A 15,721-nucleotide genomic window follows, 5' to 3' on the forward strand; every position below is an offset into this window, starting at 1 on the left:
ACATGAGGAGGAGGAGGGTTTTATTTTATTTTATTTATTTTTTTATTTTATTTTACCTTTATTTATACAGGGAGAGTCCCTTGAGAGCAAGCTCTCATCTACAAGGGAGCCCTGGTGTACAAAGAACATATACAGCAGTTACAAAATTACAGGTTAACACAGCAGACAATAACAAGCATCAAGAGCATAATTAAATAATTTCAAATAAAACATGAACACACCTTGCGAGGAATGCTTTCTAAAAGTGCTTTAAAAGAAGCAAGCGGGATCAAATTATCCATTTTTAAGTTTTCCTGGAGCACATTCCATCTGTTGGGGGCGAACCAAGAAAAAGCGGTCTTTCCTTGTTCGGTTCGCACCCGTGGGACAGACAGTCTGATATAGGACCGCGATCGTGTTTGATAACCTCCACTGTTACAAGAAAGGAGTGCGGATAAGTAAGGTGGAAGTTTCCCAATTAATGCTTTATAAATAAATATCAGACAGTGCTGATCTCTACGCTCCAACAGGGAGGACCAACCCACATTTTCGTACAGAATACAATGATGTGTACTGAAAGCATCACCTGTAACAAAACGCAGAGCGCTATGATATACAGCATCAAGAGGCTTTAAGACGGATGGAGAGGCATACATGTAAATCACATCACCATAATCAAAAACTGACATTATCAAAGATTGGACAACAGTTTTTCTGGCCAATAGTGAAAAACAAGACTTGTTTCTATACAAAAAGCCGATTTTTCTCCTCAAATTCTTTGTGAGATGTTCTACATGTACATGAAAAGAAAGTTTGGTGTCCAACCAAATACCAAGATACTTATAAGAATGGACTAATTGAATTTGGTCGCCTTGAAGCGTACGGATACACAAATTATCATTTCTGTTTAAAGATCTTGAGAACAACATCCACTTTGTCTTAGTGGAGTTCAAAACTAATTTAAGATCGAACAGGGACCGTTGCAACGAATCAAAAGCGGCCTGCAAAGATAAGACGGCCTGTGCCGGGGTGGGTCCAAAACAATATAAGATTGTGTCGTCCGCGTAATAATGGACATTGCAGAGATCAGAAGGAAGAAAAATGTTATTTATATAAAGAGTGAACAGGATAGGCCCGGAAATGGAACCTTGGGGCACGCCCTTCCCGACGTCCAATGAAATGGATTTGATATTTTCCGCCATTACAGACTGTTTCCTTCCAGTCAGATAGTTAGTAAACCATCTGACTGAGGGGTCGTCTAATCCGATGGCGGACAACTGAGCAATCAGGATGTTGTGATCTACTGTATCGAAGGCCTTGGAGAGGTCTACAAAGAGAGCCGCACAGTGCTGGCGGCTATCCAGGCCATTCAGAATGTTATTCAAAACAAGGGATGTGGCAGTGACCGTGCTATGGCCGGGTCTAAAACCAGGGTGAAGGAGGAGAGGAAATGGTCATGGAGGAGACAGACTCTCCTGAAATGTACACACCAAGGAGTGCCCTGGAGGAGCTGTTCTCCGAGGAGAACAGGCAGCTGTGGAAGACTATCCAGAAGAACACCTTGTCCATCAGCGAGCGTGTTGACCTCGAGTTCAAGCTGTACAAAGGCCTGGCTCCAAATCCTTATGAAGGAAGATCCTGTGATGTGGTGGTGGGAGAAGAGAGCTACTCTGCCCCTTCTTACAACACATGCAACAAGCTACCTCTGTGCTCAAGCCTCCTCCACCCCTAGCGAGAGGGTATTTTCAGCCGCAGTAAGCGAGGAGAGGTCCAGACTTCTGCCAGAGAAGGTAGACATGTTGATTTTTCTTCAGAAGAACTGTTAGGACTTTTGCAGCCTAGCTAGCTGCATGGCCCCACCTGTGTTGCACTGTATTTATTTTTCATTAAACAATTGTTTATTTTATTTGTTTTACATTTGCATCATCACAACTGAGTGATTATATAGTTAAAAAACATTGCACTTTCTTTTTTGCTGGCTGCAAATTTTTTATTTTGACATTTCAATCACAATCCCAAACAGTCTTAAGTGTTTTGTTAAAAGAAAAAAACAGTGATGTACTGTATGCTGTTGCTGCAGTTTGCTACTCGTGTGAGGAAATAAAGCAATTTCTATTCCTAATTTGTCTCTCCCCCCCCCCTTTCTCCTCTTAAAAATAACAAAAAGAACCGACAACAACCAGTCCCATTTGTTTCTGGGTTTTTTCTCTTAAAAATAACAAAAAGTACCGATAAGAGTACCGTTAAAGTACCGGATCGATAAGAGTACTAGTATCGTTAATTCCTTAACGATACCCATCCCTAGTAGTCGGTCACTATGTCGACAGGCTGACCGTTGGCAATACTGCTCTGGGGAACAGGGGGGGAGCGTCTAAAATCAATACAAACCTCTTTCGTTTTGGAAACGTTGAGTTGTAGAGAAGCGTTTTCGCACCAAGAAACAAAGTCGTCGATGACTTGGCCGTGTCCTACATCATCATCGTCAAGCAGACTGACAATGACAGAATCGTCAGCATACTTGACGATGAATCTGTTGGCGAAACGGCTGCGACAGTCGTTGATGTGTAGAATATACAAGAAAGCAAACAAAACACAGCCTTGGGGCGAGCCGGTAGAGGATGTTAAGATACTGGACAGTATCCCATTGACCCTTACCTGCGGAGATCTATTAGTTAAAAAATCTAGAATGCAGCCAACAAGTCACTTATCCAAACCAAAAGAGCTGGTTAATTTCTCGACCAGAATGTGCGGCTGGATGGTGTTAAATGCTGATAAGAAATCAGCAAAGAGCAGTCTAACGTGATTCTTACTGCCCTCTAGATGCTTGAATATGAGATTCAGTAAGGTGGCTGTAGCATCCTGCATTAGCATGGTAGGCAAACTGAAATGGATCAAGCAGAGAGTCAGTTTTTGTTACTAGCTCATCCTTCACTAGCCTCTCAAACTGTTTCATAACCAGGGAGGTTAGGGCCACTGGCCGGAAGTCATTGAGGGATTTTGGATTGGTACACTTGGCAACAGGGACCACAATCGATTGTTTCCAAAGGGATGGCACCCTCTGCTGGCGGAGTGACAGATTAAAAATATGGCTGAAAATGGGACCTAATTGTTCAGCACATACCTTTAAAATACGCCCACTTAAATAATCTGGGCCAGGGCTTTTTTTGGGTTTGCACCCTTTGAGACATCTTATTACATTGTGCTCGTCGAAGGAGGAGTTCAAAGGGGGGGCCGGAAGGAGACTGTCTCTCATCACAGAGTGTTTCTCACTAAAATCATGAGTCTCAAATTGACCATAAAAGTCATTAAAACCCTGGGCCAGATGAGCATCAGACTGAAAACCATTTAGCTGGATATTCTTCTTTCTACCTACCTTGAGCCCAGTGATAGATTTCATACTGTCCCAGGCGGAACCTAGACTATTCGTTCAGGGCTGAGACTATTTTCTCTGTGTGCTTCCTTTACCTACCCATATCTCACGTCTAATCTCTTTCTGCAGGCTGCGCATGTCAGAGAGGTTTCCTTCTCTGAAGGCCTTTCTCTTACAGCTAAGGAGCATTTTGAGGGACTTAGACACCCAGAGCTTACTGTTAGGAAAAATCTTAATCTTTTTATCTGGAATCACGATGCTTTCACAATAGTGGGACCAGCTACTAACAACAATAGTCAATTCATCAATGTATGTGGGGGATTCCTTAAACATCTCCCAGTCAGTGGAGTCAAGACAACCTTGAAGAGTTAAGCAGGCAAAGTCATTCCAGTCTTTAACAGTGATAGTCTGCACCTCACCACGTTTTAATGCTGTACGGTAGACAGGAATTAGATGGATGCAGTTGTGATCGGACAGACCTAAGGGAGGGAGGGGGATGGATTTGTATGCACCTCTGATCGAGCCATAACATAAGTCCAGTGTTTTATTGTGTCTAGTTGGGCAAGTGACATACTGATGAAAGTCTCTGAGTGTTTTCTTCAGTGTGCAGTGATTCATGTCACCTAGAATGATATTAGGAGCATCTGGAGAAATGGTTTGGAGTCTCTGTACGACTTGATAGATAGTCTCACAGGCTTTGCTCTCGTTCGCCTTCGGATGAATGTAAATGAGTGTCACAAACAGCTGGGGAAAGTCGCCAGGCAGATATAAGGTGCACGGAGTGACACAGAGAGCAGCTCGACATCGGCAGTACAGAGTTTCTCCCGGACAATGACAGATTTGCACCAGCGCTTATTAATATATAGACATACCCCGCCTCCAGAGGACTTGCCTGTTGCCACTGGGTCTCTATCCAGCCGGAAAGGAGACCCGAAGCCTTCTGTCTCTAGGTCCATGTCCGAGTCCCTGTCAGACAACCAAGTCTCGGTGAAGGCTAAAATACAGGCATCACGGAAGTCGTGATTATATCGGGCCTGTGCCTGAAGTTCGTCAGTTTTGTTACGCAGGGATTGAATGTTCGATAGGATGATCACTCCCCTTAAAAGCCACAGCGTCACTGCCATCACACACCAGCTTCTTTCTTGCTGAGAGCAAGCAGAGAAACAGAGAGAAAAGAGAGAGGGGGAGAGAGAGAGAGTGAGAGAGGGGGGGGGGACGAGAGGGAGGGCCACCACGCAATTACACAGTGATGTCCCAAAGCGTGTACTGTAATTAGACGTTTCGTTCATATAGGCTATAACATAGGCCTACACATCTAAAAAGATTTGTTTCTTTAATAGGGTAGATGGGTGAGATTTTAATTCTAGCCTATTTCAATAGCCTATACCAGAATTGTCCACTCGGGTTAAGCTATTGTTGCATGGTGCAATTGCAGGGAGAGAGGTTACTGTATACTATCAATGGTTACTGTATAGCCTACTGGCCGGTGTTGTGTCAGAAAGTGATTTGCTGCCAGAAATATCCGTGGGACCACGCACAGCACTGCCTCACTGTAAGGGGGAAAATGACCATAGTGTTGTCGATCACAGTTTTTACATAAAACACATGAAGTAGGCTACGACTCCAATAGCCTACTCGCCACGGGGAAACCGTCACGAAAGATGCCTCTACCCACCCTGTGCACCGACCCACCAGGCCTGCCTACCCGGCCCAGCTCACACCTTCTCCGGGGAAACCCCCCTCCAGGACACGGCACACTAGCCGCACACTAGCCGCGGTACACACAGACCCCCGCCCCGCCAGACCCTCGTTGCCCTGGTAATCCAATTCAAAACACAAATTGCTTTTTCGCACAAAACCATGACAAACGAATTGATTGTTAAATCAGGGTGCTTTTTTTCTGCAGTGTAGGTTAGTTGAAAATCATCCGCGCGCGAGCCGTGCGTAATGGGCCTATCCAAGCGAGGATTTCCCGCACTACGCCGGAGAATAGCTGTCTGCGCTCAGGCGTATGCCTGGCATAGAGTGTTTTTTGTGCTAAGACCAGCTATTTGGTGGCGTTAAAATTGAGAGCTCCCAAGGCAACACATTGCGCTGGAATGCCTATTTTGGCACGGTCAACGCCCAAACCTCTCTTTGCGCTCGGAACAAACCGACAGTATCTTCGCCAGAGCGCTAAATGACACTTGCGCGAGACATATGATAGGCTAGAGGCCCACGGACACGCCTGGGCAATGCCTACACCTGTGTCATCCCACCGCAAAACTGGATGGTGGAGGCAGACGATAGCTTAAGACGCTGGGAAGATAGCAATAAGAGTGCAAACGATTGCGCCGTACGAAGATAGGGCCCTTAGACTGCTAAGTGGAAACAATTACTTTCCTTAACTTGTACATTGAGTTGTGTATTAGTGTTCATGCAGGATGTAGCGCGCCTCAACCTCTGCAGCCCTGCAGGCTGGTCTGGTCCTTCTCAGAAAAGGCAACTTCAGATACTTAGATATTTGGATGTAATCCAAAAGGTACTGGAGCACACAGATCAAGTGTATAATGAAGTTTTTTATTAACGTTTCGACACTACTGTGTCTTCATCAGAGTCCCTACTACAACTATTTTACCTTGTAAGGAAGGCACATATGGCCTTTTCATAAAAAATGCTGATGGACATGTCTCCTTGTTTATGATATTCTCAACATTTGGCTATTAAGTGCAATTAGTGAGCTCACCAACAGTAACCTAATTCATATTAAGTGTGTGCAATGCATTGTGCAACAACAACATTTACAGCACTGTCAAATTGTACATATTGCAATATTTATTACTATTTTAAATAATGATCATTAATAAACTCTTCAACTGTGTAGTAAACAATTTTCACAAAAGCAGCACTCCACGTATTTGCAGTTAAACTGAGAATAACATATTGCAATAAACTCTTAATCTATTCGATTCTGGCAAAGATCATATCTGACCAAATTAACACACGCTCATATTTGAGTTTTCAGAGACAAAATATCACCAAGTTAGGGGTCCATGGCTCTAATGGGGACTAAATTAGAGGTCCCTGATCTGAAAAAGATTGATCACTGCTGTATAGTAATCACAATTATAGAGAATGAATAACACAGTGTAGGAGAATGACTGTTTTGATAATAGTGTCACTGTTATCTCCCTACATGCATCCCTGCAATGCAGTCTTAGAATTCAGGACAAAATCACATGACAAAATTCTCAGATTTGAGTTTTTCAGAGACAGATTTCACAAAGTTAAGGGCCCATGGGTCTAATGTGGACTAAATTAAAGGTCCCTGATATGAAACAGGTTGATAATCACACATACAATAAAAAGCAAGCAACTAACTTAGTCTAGCTAACGTTACTATGAATTCAGTGCACACAAAATAAGTCTAAAGCAATGATTGTCCATATATTGGGTTTGATGGAGCTAGCTGGCGGGCTAACGCCAATGCCAGCAGACAGAGCCAAATTAACAGTGGTTTGGTTGGGTTTGAGCCAACGGCAACATTAGAAACAGAACCAAATTAACAGTGTTGGAAGTTGATGTGTAAATAACACAACTTGTTGTAATCAAACGTGGTTCTCTCACACTGACCATGCATTAAGAGAAGGAACACTGACCGACCACGTGACTGACCACGTGACTGACCACACACTAAGTGGTCGGGGCCATGGTCAGTGTCAGAGCCATGTAGATAGAAGAGTCCCGACATCTCCATTCACTCCAATGGACCAGTTTTTTTACTCTCAAGAGTTCCAGGAAGTAAGGTCCTGGATTAAGCAGCACTGTCGAGTTGCAGCAAAATAGACAGTTTGTGTTGTACTCTGAAAGAGTTTTTCATCCCTTTAATCAAATTGTACATTATCAGCTTTATTTTAGCATGCAAAAGTAGCGCAAGACCCATTCCTGGCTGTTCATTGGCTAATGAGTCTCGCATTTTGGTCCTCCACTGACACCACTCTCTCTCTAAAGCAGTGGTTCTCAAATGGGGGTCCGTGGCACTTTGCCAGGGGGTCCGCGAAAAGTTTTCAAGTAAAAAAAAAGTTTTTTTTTTTTTTTTTTTTTTATAATTAAAAAGAAAATGCTACATGTTACTTATTCCTTCTCAAACTACTTCCTACATGGTGCTAGTCTATCAAAATATCTTGGCTGTCATTTATTGTGTTGCATAGTGGTTTTCTGGACTGTTGACAAATTGTGATATTGTAAGTCGCTTTGGACAAAACAAAAGCGTCTGCTAAATGACGTAATGTAAATGTAATGTAATAAAATATATATATATATTATTATTTTTTGCAAAATCTTCATAGTTCAACGAAAATAGTTTATGCTTTAAATCTAAAATGGTTCATGGATTACATTCTAATAACAAACCTATCAAATTAAAAGTCAAGCACGTTACCGTGGAAACAATTAAGCTTAGCCCAAAATCACAAATCAGAATGAGGGGGTCCGCGGTATATTTTCTATCTTGTAAGGGGTCCTTGGCTGAAAAACATTTGAGAACCTCTGCTCTAAAGGACACTAGTCAGTGTATGACTGTACACTGACCATGCATTAAAACCAGAAGGAACACTGACCAACCACACCAACTGGTCCGGACCATTAGCTTTAGCACCCCTAGTGATAGAGACCAGTGGTCCATGGTACAGTGACGGACCACACCAACTGGTCCGGACCATTCGCCTTCACGCCCCCTAGTTGGTCTGTACAGACCACTGAAATGGCTACAACTCCCTCTCCTAATGAGGGAGGAGATGCCATTTTAATTCATATTAAACTAGTTAATTGATAATTTAACTTTTTTGTGGAAAAACCATATCACACAGATTATTAAGGTGTTGATATACATCTTAAAACATGTTTGGATCTTTCAAGTTTAATAGTCTTTGCATCATATTAAACAGAAACAGGTGGTATAGAAATACTTTATACTTTTATACGTTTGAGTACATTTCAGAGCCTGTACATTGTACACTTCTTTAACTTGTACTTGAGTAAATAAGTTGAATCAGTATTTCTACTTTTACCAGTCTTTTTTTTAGACAAGCTGAAATCCTATAGAACCATGCGTGAGATGAACTCAACACACGTCTATTTGGAGACTACAAGAAGACTACTCTGCAACCGGTTGCAGTGAGGCTATGCATAAGCATAAACATAACACTTATTTGCTGGCTAACCATAAAGTAACAGCCCACCTGCACTTGCATAATAAAGCCACAAGGTGGCAAACAAGACCACTCTATTAAGAAACAATATATTTTCATTGTGTTAATGGTTCATTTATTCAAGGCTGTGTTAAGTTGCATTACAAAATTGCCTTTCCTGTATTGTTTTTACATCAATTATTATTATTTTTGTCCATGGCCAAATGGTTAGTGAATGTTTTTTGTCAGTCAGTCAGTCTGTCTATCTAGCAACTCACTAGATTAACTGTTTGTTGTTGTTGTTTTTTGCTGGTGGTGAGCAGTGTTGGGGGTAACTCATTACAAATGTAACATATTACAGTACATGTAATATATTACTTTTATAAGTAACTCAGTAATATAACTTATTACTTATAGGATTTCAGTAATAGTATACCAGTTACTTGGTCAAGTAACTAAAGTTACAAATTGAGTTACTTTTTTTTAATCAAAGCACATATTTAAATAAAGATACAATCATTTCCTAATCAAACGGTGTGTTTTTATGCAAAACCCCCCCACTATAGATGACAATAACAAAGGAAAATAATATAATTTAGAATTTAGAATTGTTTACACTGACTTGAAGACGGTTTAAATTCTTTTTCGGGATGGTCTGGGGCAGCGATGTCATTCTGCTGCTGCTGTTATTTTGGTAAAAGTAATGCAAAAGTAGTGTAATAAGTAACGAGTTACTCTACACAGAAAGTAATATTGTAAAGTAACTTATTACTTTCAAACAAAAGTAACTAGTAATATGTAGTATATTACATTTTTAAAGTAACTTGCCCAACACTGGTGGTGAGTGAAGCAAATCCAACTTTACCAGCATCTGGCTGGTGGCTGCTAGCCTGCTAAGGTTGTTGTGTCCTGTTTTCATAGCATTCATCAGAACATTATCAGGGAAATATGATGGCCATCCCCATGTCATACATCCCCTGAACGCCCTGTGGGCCCTATCTTCGTACAGGCGATATCCCCTATTAGCGCTTGCGCATCCGTTTGCGCTTGCCTTAACGCAGGCAAGATAACAATCCGCCTTGCGCATTTGTCCAGGTGGTATGCTGAGTTTTGCACCCCTGCCCAGCAGCAAAAAAAGCATCCCCACCTCGCGGGAGCATCATTGCAAGGCCGTAACCACCGATTCAACATCGGGGAAGATGGCTGCCGAAAAATCTGGCGGCTAATGTCGCCGCCAAAAAAAATGTTGCCGACTTTGTCGCCAGATTAGAGGAATATTAACATTAAGATTTGACTGTTGTGATGTCATTATTCACCGTTTCTCACTCACCTCCATGTCACCTCTCCCTCCCTGCCCGGGTTGTAGCAGGTTCATTTTTAAAGCTAGAGCGAAGCTACTGATATCATATGAAACTAGAAGATCTAAGGCATCCATTGATACCAACCAGGACATGCTAGCTTGTCAGCAAGGGCAGTAAATACCGCTCCAAACTTAGACACAGTTTTGGAAAGGGAAAAACGGACATGGCCATATTCAAAGGGGTCCCTTGACCTGTCACCTCAAGATATCTGAATAATAATGGGTTCTATTGGTACCCCAGTTTCCCTTTACAGACATGCCCACTTTATGCTAATCCATTGTATTCTTCCCAAAAAATGCATGCATTATAAGGCCTTGGCCACACTGATCCGTGGTGTCTGTCCTTGTGCGTTCATTTCTCTGTTCACTTCCATTAATTTTCAATGACAGCTGTCCGACTGTCCGTGGAGCACTCAGAAGCGTACGTATCCAGAAAATGTGCATACGTTTTGATGGACAGAAAGTTGAAGAGGGATGAACTTTTTCTGGATGGACGTATCGGATGGTCGGATGGTCGGATAGTCACTGTCCGTTTAGCCAATCAGAGTCGAGGTCTCGAGAGGAGGCGTTCCGAGATTTGTTTCAACTTTTCAAAGAAGATGGCGGCCGAGGCGGTGAAGGAGGCTAATTAATAACATACTCGCTTGATTTTACACAGCAGAGCCGAAATTGTAACATAGCAACGTTGGTCCAGAAACGTTGCTATTTTACAATTTTTTGGGAGATCGGGTTGCAGTCAAAGAGGAGTGCACAGACACTCCCCCAGCCACAGCCACACACAGACCCTCACGTGACGTTACGTTAGTCTACCAGTCATACTCATGTCATGACATGTAGCTTTCCGACACATCTGCCTGTTAAAACAATGCATCGGACAGACATCTGTCCGTTCAATAATTCTGTCCATTTTCTGACGGATCAGTGTGGCCAAGGCCTAAATGTGTTATTTTTGCCTATTCTGAATATTTCTGCATATAGGACCCCTAAACAATGTTGGAATTGCAGAAATTGAGTGTGACTGGAAAGCTGAGAGTCTTGTAAATTAAATTAGCCCAATTGTATTCATGTGTGATGATGTTAGTCCACATCATCTACATTGTGTCTTGTGTCTGGTATGTGTGTGTTGAGGCTCTACTTTAGCAATACAGTCATGTAAATCGGTGGTATTTATTGCAGGCCCGGTGCCACGAGGGGGCAAAAGGGGGCTTTGCACCCTCAGTTCAATTTTCTGCCCCCTCACTTAAAAAGAAAAAAAAAATAGAATAGTTCATCTATAAAGGCCAATTAGGCAATGTTTGTACCTGACATGTTTCGACTGCTGTTTCTGCAGTCTTCATCAAATTTGATCAGTTTAAGTTGATGTAGGCTACCCCCTATAAACATAGATCTGGTGTTTCAGAATTGGCAGGGAAGCGCTATTTGCTGTGCTTTGGTTGTCACAAGGTGTCAGAGATGTAGCTATTTATTAAATTTGAACCTCACTGCATGTTGTAGTGATCATGACGTGATTAAAATACACACGCACGCACGCACGCACGCACGCACACACACACACACACACACACACACACACACACACACACACACACACACACACAGAGAGAGAGAGAAATTAGCTGCACCCAAGCACACAGCATGCCATGAGCAGAAAGATGGAGACAATGCATCTGATCACTTTATTTCTTTAATTTAATGAACCTGGCACTGACTGGCTATTATTTTGTTTATTTTTTTGTCGATTTTTGCAGCAATTGTTCATTCTATGACTTTTCATATAGACATATATGTTCAGAGTGCTCCAGACAGGTCCCGCATTTCACGTTATTTGAATACTTGAATACTTTATTGAAACAATGGCACAAGAAATACAGCGTAAGACCAGATTCATTGAAACAAAGGGAATAAAACACAACAAAGCCCGAGGGCTTATTTCCATTGTGGTCCTTGAAGTGAAGCAAATGGAGTGAATGTATGTGTGCATGTATGAGCGCGTGTGTGCGCGAGGAACATTGAACACACTAGACATTACATGCGTTACACATATAAATAAATACAAAAAAAAAACATCTATATGTATATAAATACACGCGTACACACTTCCACCCATGTACACGTACCTAAATACTAGGGATGGGTACCGAACTCGGTACTTTTACAGGCACCGACCGAAATACGTCGGTACTGCCCCGTACCAGTTCACATATAAACGAACGGTACCAAATTTCGGTACTTGAACGCAACTGAGTAATAGAAAGAGAGTGGGTAAAATAGAAATTCCGACGGAACCTTAAGGCAACACGGGAGAGCGCGTTACGTCAATACGTCACTCTACCTGAAGATCCTGAAAGCAAAACAGGGCCAGCCGAAAGCTGTGGCTACACTTTACCAAGATAGACTCAGACAACACTGGTTGCAACATTTGTGATGTGAATTGCAAAGCTGACTAGGGAAACACCTCAAACTTGAGGAAGCATGGTCAAACACAAGATGTATTTAGCTAAATGCTGAAGACTGTAACGTGTTAGATAACCTGAGTGAATGAAGCAGACACCGCACGGCAGCTAACGTTAGCCACCTCCTCAGCTCGTCAGCTGTAACGTTAGCTGAAGTCTTGCAGGAGGATGATGACGGAACTTGAGAGAGGCATCGACTTCTACAACATCAGGTAACGTTATTTAATTTGCTAGCGTTAGCTGGATAAGTTGTTTCACTGCCGTTGTGGTTGTTAGATAACAGGGCTTTTCACTGTCTTCTTGGCTGAGTTAGCTTTATAGCTTAGCGTTGTTAACGTTCTATAATAATTATCATCAGCTCGTATCACCGACCGTGAGACGTGTTATTTAACGTTGCACTCTTGCTTTCATTGCTAGGTAACCATGTGCCAGTGACAGCCGCACAGGAGGACACGATTCACCCTCTTCTCAGCGGTGGATATGGTTCAGGTAAATTATTATTTTGCATAATGACGAGTGATAATGGGTGTGTTATTCATAGTGTAGCCTAAGCTATGTTACTAACAATCAATTGTCATTTCTATTAAGATGTGCATAGCACTGACACTTCTTTCTATTGATAACACAAATAATGCTTGATGAATCACGATGCCTTTTTTTATTTTCAGATACCACTCAATAAACAGAAGAAACTTTCAGCACTTGGGGAGCTCTTTGAAGATGAAGACCAGGCCCTGCTGGAAGCTGTGTTGGACATCAAGTACTATTTCCCCAACCCCACTAAACTAACCTTGCTGCTACAACTCTTGGTTTGGGAGGGGAGAGGTAGGGAGGTATTGTAGGGAGGAGTTTTATTTTGTCTGGTGCTAAATAAATAATGTGCTAAATACAGAACAATGTTGAAATTGAGAAGTTTGGATTTTTTTTTTTTTTACAACTGTAATTTTTTTGTTAATAGAGTGTGTAAAGTACCGAAAATGGTACCGTTTTGGGTACCGTACCGAATTCCAGGTACCGGTACCGTACCGGTATCGGTTCAAATGTGAACGGTACCCATCCCTACTAAATACACATACAAATATACATGTAAAAACAATACAACATTTTACACTTCTGCAATAATCATTTCGAATCAATTACTGCAGAAAGGGCCAACCTTAGGGGCCGCTCTGTAGCCACTGTTTTAAGGTGGACTTATACGTGAGTTTGGACCTGAGATCTTTAATATTTTCAGGGAGACTGTTCCACAGGATCGCTGCTGATTATAAAAAAGTAAATTTACCTATTAAGGTTTTAAATTTAAAAGGAACAACGTTATTTGAGCTTCCCCTGGTGGAATGACTGTGAACCTCGCTAACCCTCCGGAAATAGCCAGAGAGGTACACAGGGGCTTTCAAATTAATGATCCTGTGGACCATACACGGCTTGATATGAGAAACCCTCTCCTCCACTCTCAACCACCCGAGGCTGAGGAAGTGAGAGCGGAGGAGAGAGCTTCTGGGGTGTAGGCCCTGGACAACCCTCACCAGTTTATTTTGGGCCGTCTGAAGTCTGGTTTTAAGTTTGGCTGCAGTGGCTGTGAACCACGAGGAGCAGGCGTAGTCGAAGTGGCATTGAATTAGAGCATTTGCCAGTATCAACAGCGTAGCACTGTTTATGACTGGGGAGATGCGAGCTAAAAATTTGGTCTTTTGATTGACCTTAGAAATAACTTTTAGAGCCATCTTTTTGCCTGAGAGCTTGTTGTCCAGGATACATCCCAAGTAGGTAATCTCCTCCTTTGAGGGTACCGACACGTCACCCACCATAATTGAAAATCCCGGGGATTTTTTAAGATTAAATTTGGACGCAAATAAAATTGACTCTGTTTTTCCTAAGTGGAGAGACAATCTGTTGTCCGAGAGCCAAACACCAACATTCGAAAGTTCCATGCTGAGTTTTTTTTCTACCTCCCCCTTGTCCGCGTCGGAGAACAGGAGGGCGGAGTCATCAGCGAACAGGAACAGAGGGCAGTCACAGGCAGATTGCATATCATTTATGTACACCAAAAATAATAATGGACCCAAAATGCTCCCCTGGGGGACCCCGCAGCTAATGGGGAGGGGGCGGGACAGTGTCCCATTTATGTCTACCACCTGCCGTCTATTGTCCAGGTAGGACCGAACCCAGTCGAGGGACGTGCTGTTGAAACCCAGAGCCCTGAGTTTACCGAGTAAGATGTTATGGTTAACTGTGTCGAATGCTTTTTGCAGGTCCAGCATAACCATACCACAATACTTACCGGTATCCACTTCCTTTCGGATGTGATCTGTTAGGTAGAGCAAACAGGTGTCGGTTGAGTATGATTTTCTAAAACCAGACTGGAAATCAAACAGGAGCCTATGAGACGTGAGATAACTGTTGATTTGTTCAAATATGACTCTTTCCATTATTTTGGATATGGAAGAGAGAATTGAGACGGGGCGGTAGTTACCATGTTCTAATTTGCTACCTTTTTTGTGCAGAGGGATAACTCTGGCGTGTTTGAACTCCTGAGGGAACTGACCAGATTTGATAGACAGATTTATAATGTGTGTGATAACGGGTGAAATGATATCTGCAGCGTCTCGTATGAACCTGCTTGGGATGTTGTCAACACCTGTAGTTTTGGAAGGTTTAAGGGCCCTGAGCTTCAACAGCACGTCCTCATCGGACACAGCCCTGAGCTGAAAGCCATCCGCCTGGACTCCCAGACCTCTGTAAAAACAGTCCACATGATTCTGGCCATACCGCCCAGAGAGGGAGGGGAGCTTATTTACAAGAGTGTCTGCAATAGTAGTAAAATATTCATTAAAAATACCCGCAACCTTGGATTTGTCCGAGGTGAGGGTGCCCTCCTGCATAAGGTTCAAGTTGAGAGTTTTTGTTTTTAGCTTGTTGTTGTACCCCAACTGCTTAAGAGATTTCCAGAGCTTTTGAGGATCATCTTTGTTCTCTGTAATAACTTCATTGTTCTCTGATTAAATCAGAGAACCTGGCCTTTTTGATCAATCTAAAGACTTTATTCCTCAGTTGTTTAAAGATGCCAAAGGATAATTCATCCTTTTTCTTCATGCAGACTATTATTTCTAGCCTTAATGGCTTCAATAATGTCTGCATTGAACCAGGGCTCTGTTCTGGTTTTGAATCTAACCGATTTGACAGGGGCCAACCCTGTCCAACTTATGCAAAGCTCAGCTCTATTAATGCCTTAATCTGCTGCTGTAAAATAAATGTTTTATTTGATTTTGAATAGTAGTCTTTCTTGTGTTGTTATTGCGCTTTTCAGAGGTTATTATGGTTAAAAAGTCCAGAAATAGGCATAGCGGGTATATAACCTATGTTTTACAATATAAAAATATCATATAAAAAA

The 15,721-nt window shown here is 42.2% G+C and overlaps 1 long non-coding RNA gene across 1 annotated transcript; it reads left to right on the plus strand.

The window, feature by feature from the left end:
• Positions 1-12,223: 12,223 nt before the first annotated feature.
• On the plus strand, positions 12,224-13,132 carry LOC310800821. Its single transcript, XR_014553904.1, has 3 exons — positions 12,224-12,542; positions 12,748-12,819; positions 12,999-13,132. It is a non-coding gene; the product is annotated as an uncharacterized lncRNA (long non-coding RNA).
• The last annotated feature ends 2,589 nt before the right edge of the window (positions 13,133-15,721 follow it).

The sequence above is a fragment of the Poromitra crassiceps genome, assembly GCF_964638095.1.
Source record: "Poromitra crassiceps genome assembly, contig: HAP1_SCAFFOLD_91, whole genome shotgun sequence".
NCBI classification, from domain to species: domain Eukaryota; kingdom Metazoa; phylum Chordata; class Actinopteri; order Beryciformes; family Melamphaidae; genus Poromitra; species Poromitra crassiceps.